This window comes from Nicotiana sylvestris, chromosome 2, assembly GCF_000393655.2.
Source record: "Nicotiana sylvestris chromosome 2, ASM39365v2, whole genome shotgun sequence".
Lineage (NCBI taxonomy): Eukaryota > Viridiplantae > Streptophyta > Magnoliopsida > Solanales > Solanaceae > Nicotiana > Nicotiana sylvestris.
The window spans coordinates 101003754-101016723 of NC_091058.1; positions in this window are offsets into that span (position 1 = coordinate 101003754).

A 12970-nucleotide genomic window follows, 5' to 3' on the forward strand; every position below is an offset into this window, starting at 1 on the left:
ACAGAAGAAAAGAAAAAAAAGCAAAAGAAAAAAAAACAAAAAACAAAAAAACAAAGTTGCTTGAACTACGTTTGACTTGATTCCGAACGGATACGTAGGCAGCCTCTCTCTTGGGTTCAATCACACCAAAACAAAATCCATATTTCCCCAAAGTTAAAAAATAGGGCAGAAGTTACAATGATCCGGCTGTTAATACCCAATTGTTCCCAAAAAATATTTTATAATTGCATATATACCTTCAAAATCATGAATTAATAGCAATTGGTATTTTTTCATAATTTTCCAATATTTTTATTAATTTGTCCAGTATTTTGTTTTCAATAAATAATTATAAAATTGCATCATAAATAATTTCAAAAGTATTTCTTGATTTAATTTATTGTTTATGGTCCTATTGAGGCCATATTATTCCATAAATAGCCAATTTGGTACCTTTTGGTTATAATTGCAATAACTTTGCGATTATAGCCCATGCATATAATTTTATGCTATTTTCACCAGAAACTAGTCATTTGTATTTTTAAATACTAAATAATCATTTTAAACCATTTTCTATGCATGAAATTCATTTTTATAATTATTAGCTATTTTATAAATTATTTTAACTAATTTGAATTGGGCATTTAACAAATAGCCTATTTTATTTCAATTTTAGCCTAATTAGATCAACCCAAACACCTAATCATACTCAGCCCAATACCCCAAGCCCAATTCCTAAATCTACCCGACCCAATCTGATTAAATCTTGGCCGTTGATCAATTTTAATCAACGGCCCAGATTCGTTCTTACATAATTTAACCTAAACGACCTACCCCCAAACCCTCATTCTCTCATCCTCACCCGCCGTCACTCCTCTCATTCTCTCTCAAGATCCCTCTGCCCTAACCAGGGCTTCCACCCGTCATTGCTTGCTTGCCGTTGATTATGGTGGTTCACCACCACTCCTAGCCCTAATGGCTCCCTCCCCATGACCGGAACTCTTTCTATTTGTCACGACCCGAAATCCGGACCCAGTCGTGATAACGCCTCTCGTGAAGATAAGGCCAGCCGACACTTCCCATTTCAATTTTTAACTGTTAAACCATAAGAAATAAGTCTAAAGCATAATAAATAGAATCTCAAAGTAGCAGATAATAGCATAATTCACGGAAAATAATCCAACACAGCCCGATACCAGGGTGTCACTAGTCATGAGCATCTACAAGTCTGAGAAGTCTATAAACTATTACAAACTGTCTGATAAAGAGATAGAAATGATAAGGGGAGAAACAGGGGACTGCGAACGCCAAGCAGCTACCTCGTGGACTCCAAAATCCGTCGGGAGCTCTCAACTCGCACTGGCAGGATCCGCAACGCCTGAATCTGCACACGGGGTGCAGGGAGTAAAGTGAGTACTCCAACTCAGTGAGTAATAATCATAAATAAAGACTGAAAGCAGGAAATCACGTAAGGCACAAGGCATGCTATAATGAAGCAGAAAAACCATTTAAAACAGTAAACCGGTGAAAGATAAGTAAAATTCCTTTAACTCAAATTTAACTTCCTGAAAAGCCTTTTTCAACAATTAAGCAGGTAATTGACAGTCAATTATGAAAAATAAACACATAAAGGTTCGCCCCTCGGGCAATATTTCATCAAATCAGCCCCTCGGGCAACATCTCAGAACAGTACCAGCCCCTCAGGCAATCACATAGAACAATACCAGCCCCTCGGGCTCAATCTAACATCACAATGGGTACCCACGCTCATTGGGGGTGTACAGACTCCTGGAGGGGCCCCTTACGGCCCAAGCGCAATATCAAGCCATCTCATGGCATCATCACTAGGCTCTCGGCCTCATATCAATCAAGCCACATCGTGGCATACATATCTCAGGCCCTCGGCCTCATAATCAGTATCAAATGTTTCCCATAATATAGGCCCTCGGCCTTACTAAGTCAAAATCCTCACAAGCCACTCGGGCAATAGTAAAACATGATTCTCAATCCAAAAATATCATTTAAAAGATCATGTAAGTGTTTAAAATAGAGTAAACATGGCTGAGTACGAAAATAGTAAAATATAACATGACTGAGTTCAAGTATATAGTCAAAACAGTGAGGAAATACCAGTAAAAATCCCCAAAAGGTTCAAATAGTTGGCACAAGGCCCAAATATAGCATTCAACCCAAATCATGATGATATCAAATAGATTTCAGTCAAATACGCGGTAAAATAGTCATTCGAGACGGACTAAGTCACAATCCCCAATAGTGCACGACCCCACGCTCGTCATCAAGCATGTGCGTCACCTCAATATAGCACTACGATGTGCAATCTGGGGTTTCTAACCCTCAGAACATTATTAACAATCATTACTCACCTCGAACCAGTTAAATCTCTAACTCGCGATGCCTTTGCCCCTCGAATCGGCCTCTACTCGCGTCGAATCTATCCACAATCAGAATGAGGACGTCAAAATATGCTAAGGGAACGAAGCCCAAGCAAAAACAATCAATCAATGACATAAATCCCGAAATTACCGAAACCTGACCTCCGGGCCCACGTCTCGGAATTCGATAATTTTTATATCAATAGATTCCTTATCTCCCCACGAGTTCATACATATCAAAAGTTCTAAAATCCGACCTCAAATGGTCCTTCAAATCTTCAAGCAAAGGTGAAAGTTTCCAAGCAATAGTTTTCCCAATTTTCACCCTTAATTTCCATGATTTCTAGCTCTAATCCGTGTAATAATAGCATAGGAACGAGTTTTAGGTCCAAATTCTATACCTCAATGAAGTTCCCTTGAAATCCCTCTTTCAAATCATCCAAAAAGCTCCAAGGCCGAAGTCAAAAATGGTGAAATAGCTCAAATTTCGCGAAGGCCACAATTTATACTTTCTGCCCAGTCATTTCCGCATCTGCGTCCCTTTAATCGCTTCTGCGGTACCGCATTTGCGGTTATTCCTCCGCTTCTGCAGGAATCGCTTATGAACCGCGGACGCAACACACATTATGGACACACGAACACATATTAGGGACACACGAACACACATTAGCTCACATCTCTCATTGTGACGATCCCAAATACCTGGCCGTGATGGCGCCTATCACATTACTAGGCAAGCCAACCCAAACCATTAACCACAACAAATTCCTTTTATAAAACCATTTTCTAACATAGGTTTAGATACCAAATTTTCATAATAAGTGTTTAAAACAACAAAATATAAGCGGAAGTTGAATAAACATGAACTACACAGCCCCAAATATCTGGTGTCACGAGTCTAGAGCCTCTACTACATAACTGACTGTCTGATACAACATAAGTCTAGAAAATGCGGAAAAGAACAAGATAAGAAGGAGAAAACAGGGTTGCGGATGCCATGCAGCTACCTTGAAATCTCTGGCAACCTCTGGATCAGCTGAGGACCCTCACTCTGCCACTCGGGCACCTGGATCTGCACACAAGGTGTAGGGAGTGACGTGAGTACGCCAATTTAGTAAGTAACTAAAGTAAATAAGGTCAAAAAGCAGTGACGAGCAGTTAAAAATCATATAACTGAATAAACAACAGAATAACAAATCCATTTCATGTTTAAAACCAGGTTCGGCGTAAAATCATCAATTTTAGTTTAAACAGTTGAAATCATATACTTAGCAATTTTTCCAACAGATGCTATTTTTAAAAGAAGAGTGAAATCAGTGAAGATATTATAATTGGGCTCCTCGGGCAAGGTCTCACTCAGAATATGGTTTCTCGGGCAGCCTCTCAGTCACTCGTGACTCACTCCTGTCACTCAGTACTCACTCTCAGCACTCAAGCTCATTAATATCTCATAATAATACAAATCATAGTAACCCCTGTGGCGTGCAGCCCGATCCATAATTTATAGTCGACTATGCTCACTGGGGCTGTACAGACTCAGGAGGAGCTCCTACAACCCAAGCGTCATATCGCTGCAGTGCGCAGCCCGATCCAATATATATATCACTGCGGCGTGCAGCCCGATCCAGTATACATATCGCTGCGGCGTGCAGCCCGATCCATAATATATACATATAATATCCTCACTACTAGGTACTCAACCTCTCGCAGTCGTTAACCTTACAGCCTCTCGGGCACAACAATAGAAATTAGGAAACTCAACCCAAACAGTCCTCATAATTAGAAGTGGAGTGATAAAATCAGTTTTAAATATTTAAAATAGTAAAAATGCCCCTAAGGGTATCAACAGGTCGACACAAGGCCACAAGCATGACATACAACCCATAATAAAGTATAAATGACTAAAGTACGGAATATCATAAGGTTTCAAATCAAATACGCGGCTCAGTAGTCGCTATGAGTGGACCAAGTCACAATCCCTATCGGTGCACTCCCACACGCTCGTCACCTAGCATGTACGTCACCACATTTATCAAAAACAAGTCAAATACTGGGGTTTGTACCCTTAGTTCTAGATTTACAATGGTTACTTACCTCAAACTGTTGAAAATACTACTTTGCGATGCTTTTGCCCCTCGAATCAGCCTCCACTCGCGTCGAATCTATCCAAAATCAGAATCACGACGTCAAAGTTGCTAAAGGAACGAAGCCCAAACGAAAATAATCAAATTATGCCAAAAATCCCAAAATTGGCCAAACCCAACCCCCGGGCCCACTTCTCGAAACTCGATAAAAATCACATCAACGGAATCCTTATCCTCCCATGAGTCCATACATACCAAGAACACTAAAATCGGAGTCCAAATGGCCCCTCAAATTCTCATTTGAACGTTCCTTAATCTCAAGCCCTAATTCCTCAATTTTAAGCTTAGATTCTATGATTTATTAGGTAGATTTCAAAATAGAATCGAGTTTTAAGTCCAGAATCTTACCTCCAAGTGATTCCCCTTGAATCCCTCTTCAATCTCCTTCAAATAGCTCTAAAAACGACCAACAATGGAAGAAATAAACCCTACATTCGCGGACAAGACAACCTTTTAAACCTTCTGCCCAGGCCTAAATTCCTTCATCGCGATCGCAGGACATGCTTCGCGATCACGAAGCACAAATTCTCAGCTCCCAAAATTAACCCTATGCAAACGCGTTACATCCCATGCGAATGCGATGCTCAGGCATCTAACACTACGCGTTCGCGGACTGGCTACCGCGTCGCACTGAACAATCTCAAGCCAAGACCCCTGGTCCAATTAACTCTACGCGAACGGGACCCTCTCCATGCGTTCGCAATCAACAATGCCTTCACCTTATGCGATCGCATCCCCAGCTTCGCGAACGCACTTAGCAAACTGAACTGCCCCTACAACAGCTCTACACGATCGCGAGACCCCTACGCGATTGCGAAGAGTAAAAACTTTGCAACAACTGAACTCCAAAATCTGCAACTCTCCAAGGCATGAAATGGTCCGATTGACCATTCGAAACTCACCCGAGGCCCCCGGGACCTCAACCAAAGGCACCACATATCCCAAAACCTTGTTCAAACTTGTACGAATCTTAAAAATAGCTCAAACAATATCAAATCGACCAAAACACATCGGATTCATGCCTAAGTTTCCAAAAACATCTAAATTTCGCTTTTGATCAATAACCCTACCAAACCACGTCCGAATGACATGAAATTTTGCACACACGTCCCAAATGACACAACGGAACTACTGCAACTCTCAGAATTCCATTTTGATCCCTATATCAAAATCTCACCTACCAACCGGAAATCGCCAAAAATTCGATTTTACCAATTCAAGCCTAAATCTACTCCGAACCTCCAAAACTCATTCCGATCACGCTCCTAAGTCCCAAATCACCTGCCAAAGCTAACCGAATCATCGGAACTCACATCCGAGCCCTCTAACACACAAGTCAACATCCGATTGACTTTTCCAACTAAAACTCACTCTAAAGAGACTAAGTGTCTCAAACCTTACCAAATCCTTTTCCGAACTCGATCCGACCGACCCGATACCACATAACACGGATAAAGAAAGCATAAAAAAGCAGAAATGGGGAAAACAGAGCGGTGATTCATAAGACGACTGGTCGGGTCATCACATCCTCCCCAACTTAAACAAACGTTCGTCCTCGAACGAGTCAAGAAACATACCTGAAGCATCAAACAGGTGAGGGTATCTGCTCCGCATCTCCCGCTCGGTCTCCCAGGTAGCCTCCTCCACGGGCCGACTTCTTCACTGTACTTTCACTGAAGCTATGCCCTTTGACCTCAACTTTCGAACCTGACGACTCAAAATAGCTACTGGCTCCACATCATAGGTCAAATCATCATCCAACTGAATCGTGCTGAAATCCAGAACATGAGACGGATCCCCAATATACTTCCAGAGCATAGAGACATGAAATACCGAATGCACGCTCGACAAGCTGGGTGGAAAAGCAGGATCATAAGCCACCTTCCCAATCCTCCGAAGCACCTCAAAAGGTCCACTGAACCGAGGACTCAATTTACCTTTCTTCCCAATTCTCATAACACCCTTCATGGGAGAAACCTTCAACAGAACCTTTTCACCAACCATGTAGGATACATCTCGAACCTTCTTGTCAGCATAACTCTTTTGCCTTGACTATGCTGTACGAAACCTCTCCTGAATCACCTTCACCTTTACTAAGGCATCCTGCACCAAGTCTGTCCCCAATAGTCTAGCCTTACCGGGATTGAACCAACCAACTGAAGATCTACACCTCCTCCCATACAAAGCCTCATACGGAGCTATCTGAATACTCGACTGGTAGCTGTTGTTATAAGAAAACTCTACAAGTGGTAGAAACTGATCCCATGACCCTCCGAAATCAATGACACAAGCGCGCAACATGTCCTCTAATATATGAATAGTGCGCTCGGACTATCCGTCCACCTGAGGGTGAAAAGCTATGCCCAACTCAACCTGAGTACCCAACTCTCGCTGCATAGACCTCCAAAACTGCGAGGTAAACTGAGTGCCCCTATCTGATATGATGGAAACTGGGACACCATGTAACCGAACAATCTCCCGGATATAGATCTCTGCCAACCGCTCTGAAGAATAAGTAGTACACACAGGAATGAAGTGCGCGGACTTGGTCAGCCGATCCACAATCACCCAAATAGCATCGAACTTCCTCAAAGTCCGTGGAAGTCCAACTACAAAGTCCATATTGATACTCTCCCACTTCCACTCGAGAATATCCATCTGCTAAAGTAAGCCACCCGGTCTCTGATGCTCATATTTCACCTGCTGACAATTGAGACATCGGGCTACAAATCCTATAATGTCTTTCTTTATTTTTCTCCACCAATAATGTTGTCTCAAATCCTGATACATCTTCGCGGCACCCGGATGAATGGAATACCGCGAGCTATGGGCCTCCTCCAGAATCAACTCCCGAAGCCCATCCATATTGGGCACGCAAATCCGGCCCTGCATCCTCAACACCCCATCATCACCTATAGTCACATCCCTGGCATCATCATGCTGAACTCTGTCCTTAAGGACAAGCAAATGCGGATCATCATACTGGCGCTCTCTGATGTGATCATATAAGGAAGACCGAGAAACCACACAAGCCAAAACCCGACTGGGCTCCGAAACATCTAACCTCACGAACCGATTGGCCAAGGCATGGACATCAACTGTAAGAGGTCTCTCCCCAACTGGAATATATGCTAAACTCCGCATACTCACCGCCTTTCGGCTCAAAGCATCGGCCACCACATTGACCTTCCCCGGATGGTATAATATTGTGATATCATAATCTTTAAGCAACTCCAACCACCTCCGCTGCCTCAAATTGAGATCCTTCTGTTTGAACAAGTGCTGGAGGCTACGATGATCAGTAAACACCTCACAAGACACACCATACAAGTAATGCCTTCAAATTTTCAACGCGCGAACTATGGCAGCGAACTCCAAATCATGAACGGGGTAGTTTTTCTCATGGGGCTTCAACTGATGAGAAGTATAAGCAATAACTCTACCCTCCTGCATCAAAACACAACCAATACCAACTCTCGAAGCATCACAATACACGGTATATGAACCTGAAGCTGATGGCAGAACTAACACTGGAGCTGTGGTCAAAGCTGTCTTGAGCTTCTGAAAGCTCTCCTCGCTCTTGTCTGACCATACAAATGAAGCACCCTTCTGAGTCAACTTGGTCAAGGGCGATGCGATAGATGAGAATCCCTGAACAAACCGACGATGATAGCTTGCAAAACCAAGAAAGCTGCGAATCTCTGTGGCAGAGGATGATCTGGGACAACTCTGAACCGCCTCTATCTTCTTCGGATCAACCTGAATACCCTCGCTGGACACCACGTGCCCCAAGAAAGCCACTGAACTGAGCCAAAACTCACACTTGGAGAATTTTGCATAAAGCTTCTCCTCCCTCAATCTCTGCAACACAACTCTCAAATGCTCCGCGTCCTCCTCCTGACTACGCGAATACACCAGAATATCATCAATGATGACTATGACAAACAAATCGAGATAAGGTCAGAACACGTTGTTCATCAAATGCATGAAGGCTGCTGGGGCATTGGTCAACCCAAAAGACATCACCAAGAACTCATAATGAACATATCGGGTCCTGAAAGTTGTCTCAAGAATATATGAATCCCTGATCTTCAACTGGTGATAGCCTGAACGGAGATCAATCTTGGAGAACACTCTCACTCCCTGAAGCTGGTCGAATAAATCATCAATGCGAGGCAAATGATACTTGTTTTTAATTGTTACTTTGTTCAATTGCCTATAATCAATGCACATCCTTATAGTGTCATCCTTTTTCTTCACAATTAGAACCAGAGCACCCCAAGGTGACACACTAGGCCGAATAAACCCTTTATCAAGGAGTTCCTGAAGCTGCTCCTTTAATTCCTTCAACTCCGCTGGTGCATACGATATGTCGGAATAGAAATGGGCTGAGTGCCCGACACCAGGTCAATACCAAAATTAAAGTGCCTGTCCGATGGCATGCCCGACAGGTCTACAGGAAACATATCGGGAAAATCCCTCACAACTAGAACAAAATCAATACTGGGAATCTCAACACCGACATCCCTCACGAAGGCTAGATACGAAAGACATTCCTTCCCAACCATACGCTAAGCCTTCAAGAATGAGATTACCCTACTGGGAACATAGTCAGTCAAACCTCGCCACTCAATCCGTGGCACACCTTGTATAGCCAATGTGACTGTCTTAGCATGACATTCCAGAATAGCACGACACGGAGATAGCCAGTCCATGCCCAAAATGTTATCAAAATCCACCATACACAATAATAAAAGATCCACTCGGGTCTCCAGACCCCCAATAGTCACCACACACGACCGATACACACGGTTTACAACAACAGTATCTCCCATTGGAGTAGATACATGAACAGGTGAAACAAGTGACGCACGGGGCGTATCCAGATAACGAGCAAAGTATGATGACACATAAGAAAAGGTGGAATCGGGATCAAATAATACAGAGGCATTTCTGTGGCAGACTGAAACAATACCTGAAATCACAACATCTGAAGCAGCAACATCTGGTCTACCCGGAAGAGCATAGAAACGGGCCTGACCACCACTTGATCAACCTCCCCGAGGGCTGACCCCTCTGCTAAGACTAACCATCATGAAGACGAGGATACTGCCTCCTCATATGCCCAAACTCTCCACACTTATAAACAATTCGCCAGTGCTGGGGATAGGGACTGAAGGGAACCCTTGGCACTGGAATGACCAGTTGAAGGACCTGACATGGAAGAACCCTAAACTGATAGAGCACGGGACGAACTCTGGGCTGGAAGGGCACTAAGTGATGAGTGGCTCTGATGAGAACTGTGAGAATCATGACCTGATGATGCCCTACGATAACCTGGGCGAGCTGAATGAGCATGCCTGAATGGGCGGCCTCTACCCTGCTGGAACTGACCCCTCGAAGGAGCACCACTAAAGCTACCAGATCCCCGAGGCCTCTTGGCCTCCCTCTCTCCTCTCACTCCTGGCGGTGAACCGACTCAATCTCACAGGCGATGTCAACAACCTCCTCGAAAGTAGCACCTATCACCCTCTCCCTAGTCATGAGAATCCGAAGCTGATATGTGAGACCATCAACAAACCTCATAATCCTCTCACTATTTGTCGGAACCAACTAGACCGCATGACGAGCTAACTTAGAGAACCGCATCTCATACTGTGTCACAGTCATCTTTCCCTGACACAACTACTCGAACTGCCTGCACAGCTCCTCTCGGTGAGACTGTGACACATACTTTTCCAGAAAGAGAACAGAGAACTGTTGCCAAGTAAGGGGCGCTGCACCAATAGGCCTACGCCTCTCATATGCCTCCCACCAAGTGAAGGGAACCCCAAAAAACTGAAAGGCGGTAAAAGCTACACCACTGGTCTCTAGAATCCTCGCTGTACGAAGCATCCTCTGGCACTTATCTAAGAACCCCTGGGATCCTCGCCCTCTGCACCACTAAAAGTTGGAGGCTTGAGTCTACCAAACCTCTCTAGTCGACACTGCTCGTCGTCCGACATAATTGGTACCAAAAACTCCTGAGCTGGTGCAACCGGCTAGGCTGGAGGTGCCCCCAGTGTCTTGAGTCCCTGTACAACCTACTCAGGTGTGCGAGCAACGGGAGTCTGGGTGCCTCCCCTGGCCTAAGAAGTAGTTGCGGCCGTAGTTACTGAAACCGCCTAAGCCAAACCGATACACACTGATAAGATTTGAGCCAAAGCCTCTTGAAGGCCTGGAATCACGATAAGCACAACTGGTGCCTGAACTGGTGCTGCTGTAGCGTCCACAATTGGGACCTGATCCTGAACTAGGGCAACTGATAGATCTGCAGGTGCTGCCCTAGCTGCTCCGCCCCTACCACGGCCTCGACCGCGTCCTTGGCCTCTGGTGGCCCAACTAGTGGAACTGGTAGTCGTCCACCCTACCCGGTAGCACGTGTCCTCACCATCTGTGAGAGAATGAAATAACAGAAATTTAGTATTTGGATCAACAGATTTGCACGACAAGAATTTCAAGAATATGAAGATTTTCCTAAAGGTTCTGCAGCCTCTCGAGGATAAATACAGACATCTCCATACCGATCCGCGAGACTCTACTAAACTGGCTCATGACTCACGAGACCTATGTAACCTAGGCTCTGATACCAATTTGTCACGACTCCAAATACCCGGTCGTGATGGCGCCTATCACATTACTAGGCAAGCTAACCCAAACCATTAACCACAACAAGTTCCTTTTATAAAACCATTTCTAACACAGGTTTAGATACCAAATTTTCATAATAACTGTTTAAAACAACAAAATATAAGCGAAAGTCGAATAAACATGAACTACATAGCCCCAAATATTTGGTGTCACGAGTCTAGAGTCTCTACTACATAACTGACTGTCTGATACAACACAAGTCTAGAAAATGCAGAAAAAAACAAGATAAGAAGGAGAAAACAGGGCTGCAGACGCCATACAGCTTACCTTCAAATCTCCGGCAACCTCTGGATCAGCTGAGGACCCTCACTCTGCCACTTGGGTACCTGGATCTGCACACAAGGTGCAAGGAGTAACGTGAGTACACCAACTCAGTAAGTAACTAAAGTAAATAAGGTCTGAAAGTAGTGACGAGCAGTTAAAAATCATATAACTGAATAAATAACAGGATAATAAATCCATTTCATAGTTTAAAACCAGTTTCGTCATAAAATCATCAATTTCAGTTTAAACACTTGAAATCATATACTTAGCAATCTTTCCAACAAAGGCTATTTTTAAAAGAAGAGTGAAATTAGTGAAGATATCATAACTGGGCCCTTCGGGCATGGTATCACTCAGAATATGGTCTCTCGGGCAGCCTCTCAGTCACTCGTGACTCACTCTCGTCACTTAGTACTCACTCTCAGCACTCAGGCTCATTAATATCTCATAATAATAGGAATCATAGTAACCGCTATGGCGTGCAGCCCGATCCGTAATTTATACTCGACTACGTTTACTGGGGGTGTACAGACTCCGGAACGGCTCCTACAGCCCAAGCATCAAATCACTGCGGCACACAGCCAGATCCAATATATATATCACTGCGGCGTGCAACCCGATCTAGTATACATATCGCTGCGGAGTGCAGCCCAATCCGTATAAGTATCGCTACGACGTGCAACCCGATCTATAATATATACATATAACATCCTAACTATTAGGTTCTCGACCTCTCTCAGTCATTAACCTCACAGCCTCTCGGGCACAACAATAGAAATTAGGGAACTCAGCCCAAACAATCCTCACAATTAGAAGTAGAGTCATAAAACCAGTTTTAAATATTTAAACAGGTAAAACATGATTGAGGATATGCTTTCAACAAGTAAAGTGAGAAAAATAGTAAAAATGCCCTTAAGGGTCTTAACAAGTTGGCACAAGGCCCCAAACAAGGGATACAACCCATAATACAGTATAGATGACTAAAGTACGGAATATCATAAGGTTTCAAATCAAATACGCGGCTTAATAGTCGCTAGGATGGACCAATTCACAATCCCTATCGGTGCACGCCCACACGCTTGTCACCTAGCATGTGCATCACCGCATTTATCAAAAACAAGTCAAATACGGGGGTTTGTACCCTTAGTTCCAAATTTACAATGGTTACTTACCTCAAACCGGTGAAAATACTACTCTGTGATGCCTTTGCCCCTCGAATCGGCCTCCACTCGCGTCGAATCTATCCAAAATCAGAATCACGGCGTCAAAATATGCTAAGGGAACGACGCCCAAACGAAAATAATCAAATTATGCCAAAATCTCGAAATTGGCCAAACCCGACCCCCGGGCCCACGTCTCGAAACTCGATAAAAATTACATAAACGGAATCCTTATCCTCCCACGAGTCCATACATACCAAGAACACTTAAATCGGAGTCAAAATGGCCCCTCAAATTCTCATTTTAAAGTCTCTTAATCTCAAGCCCTAATTCCTCAATT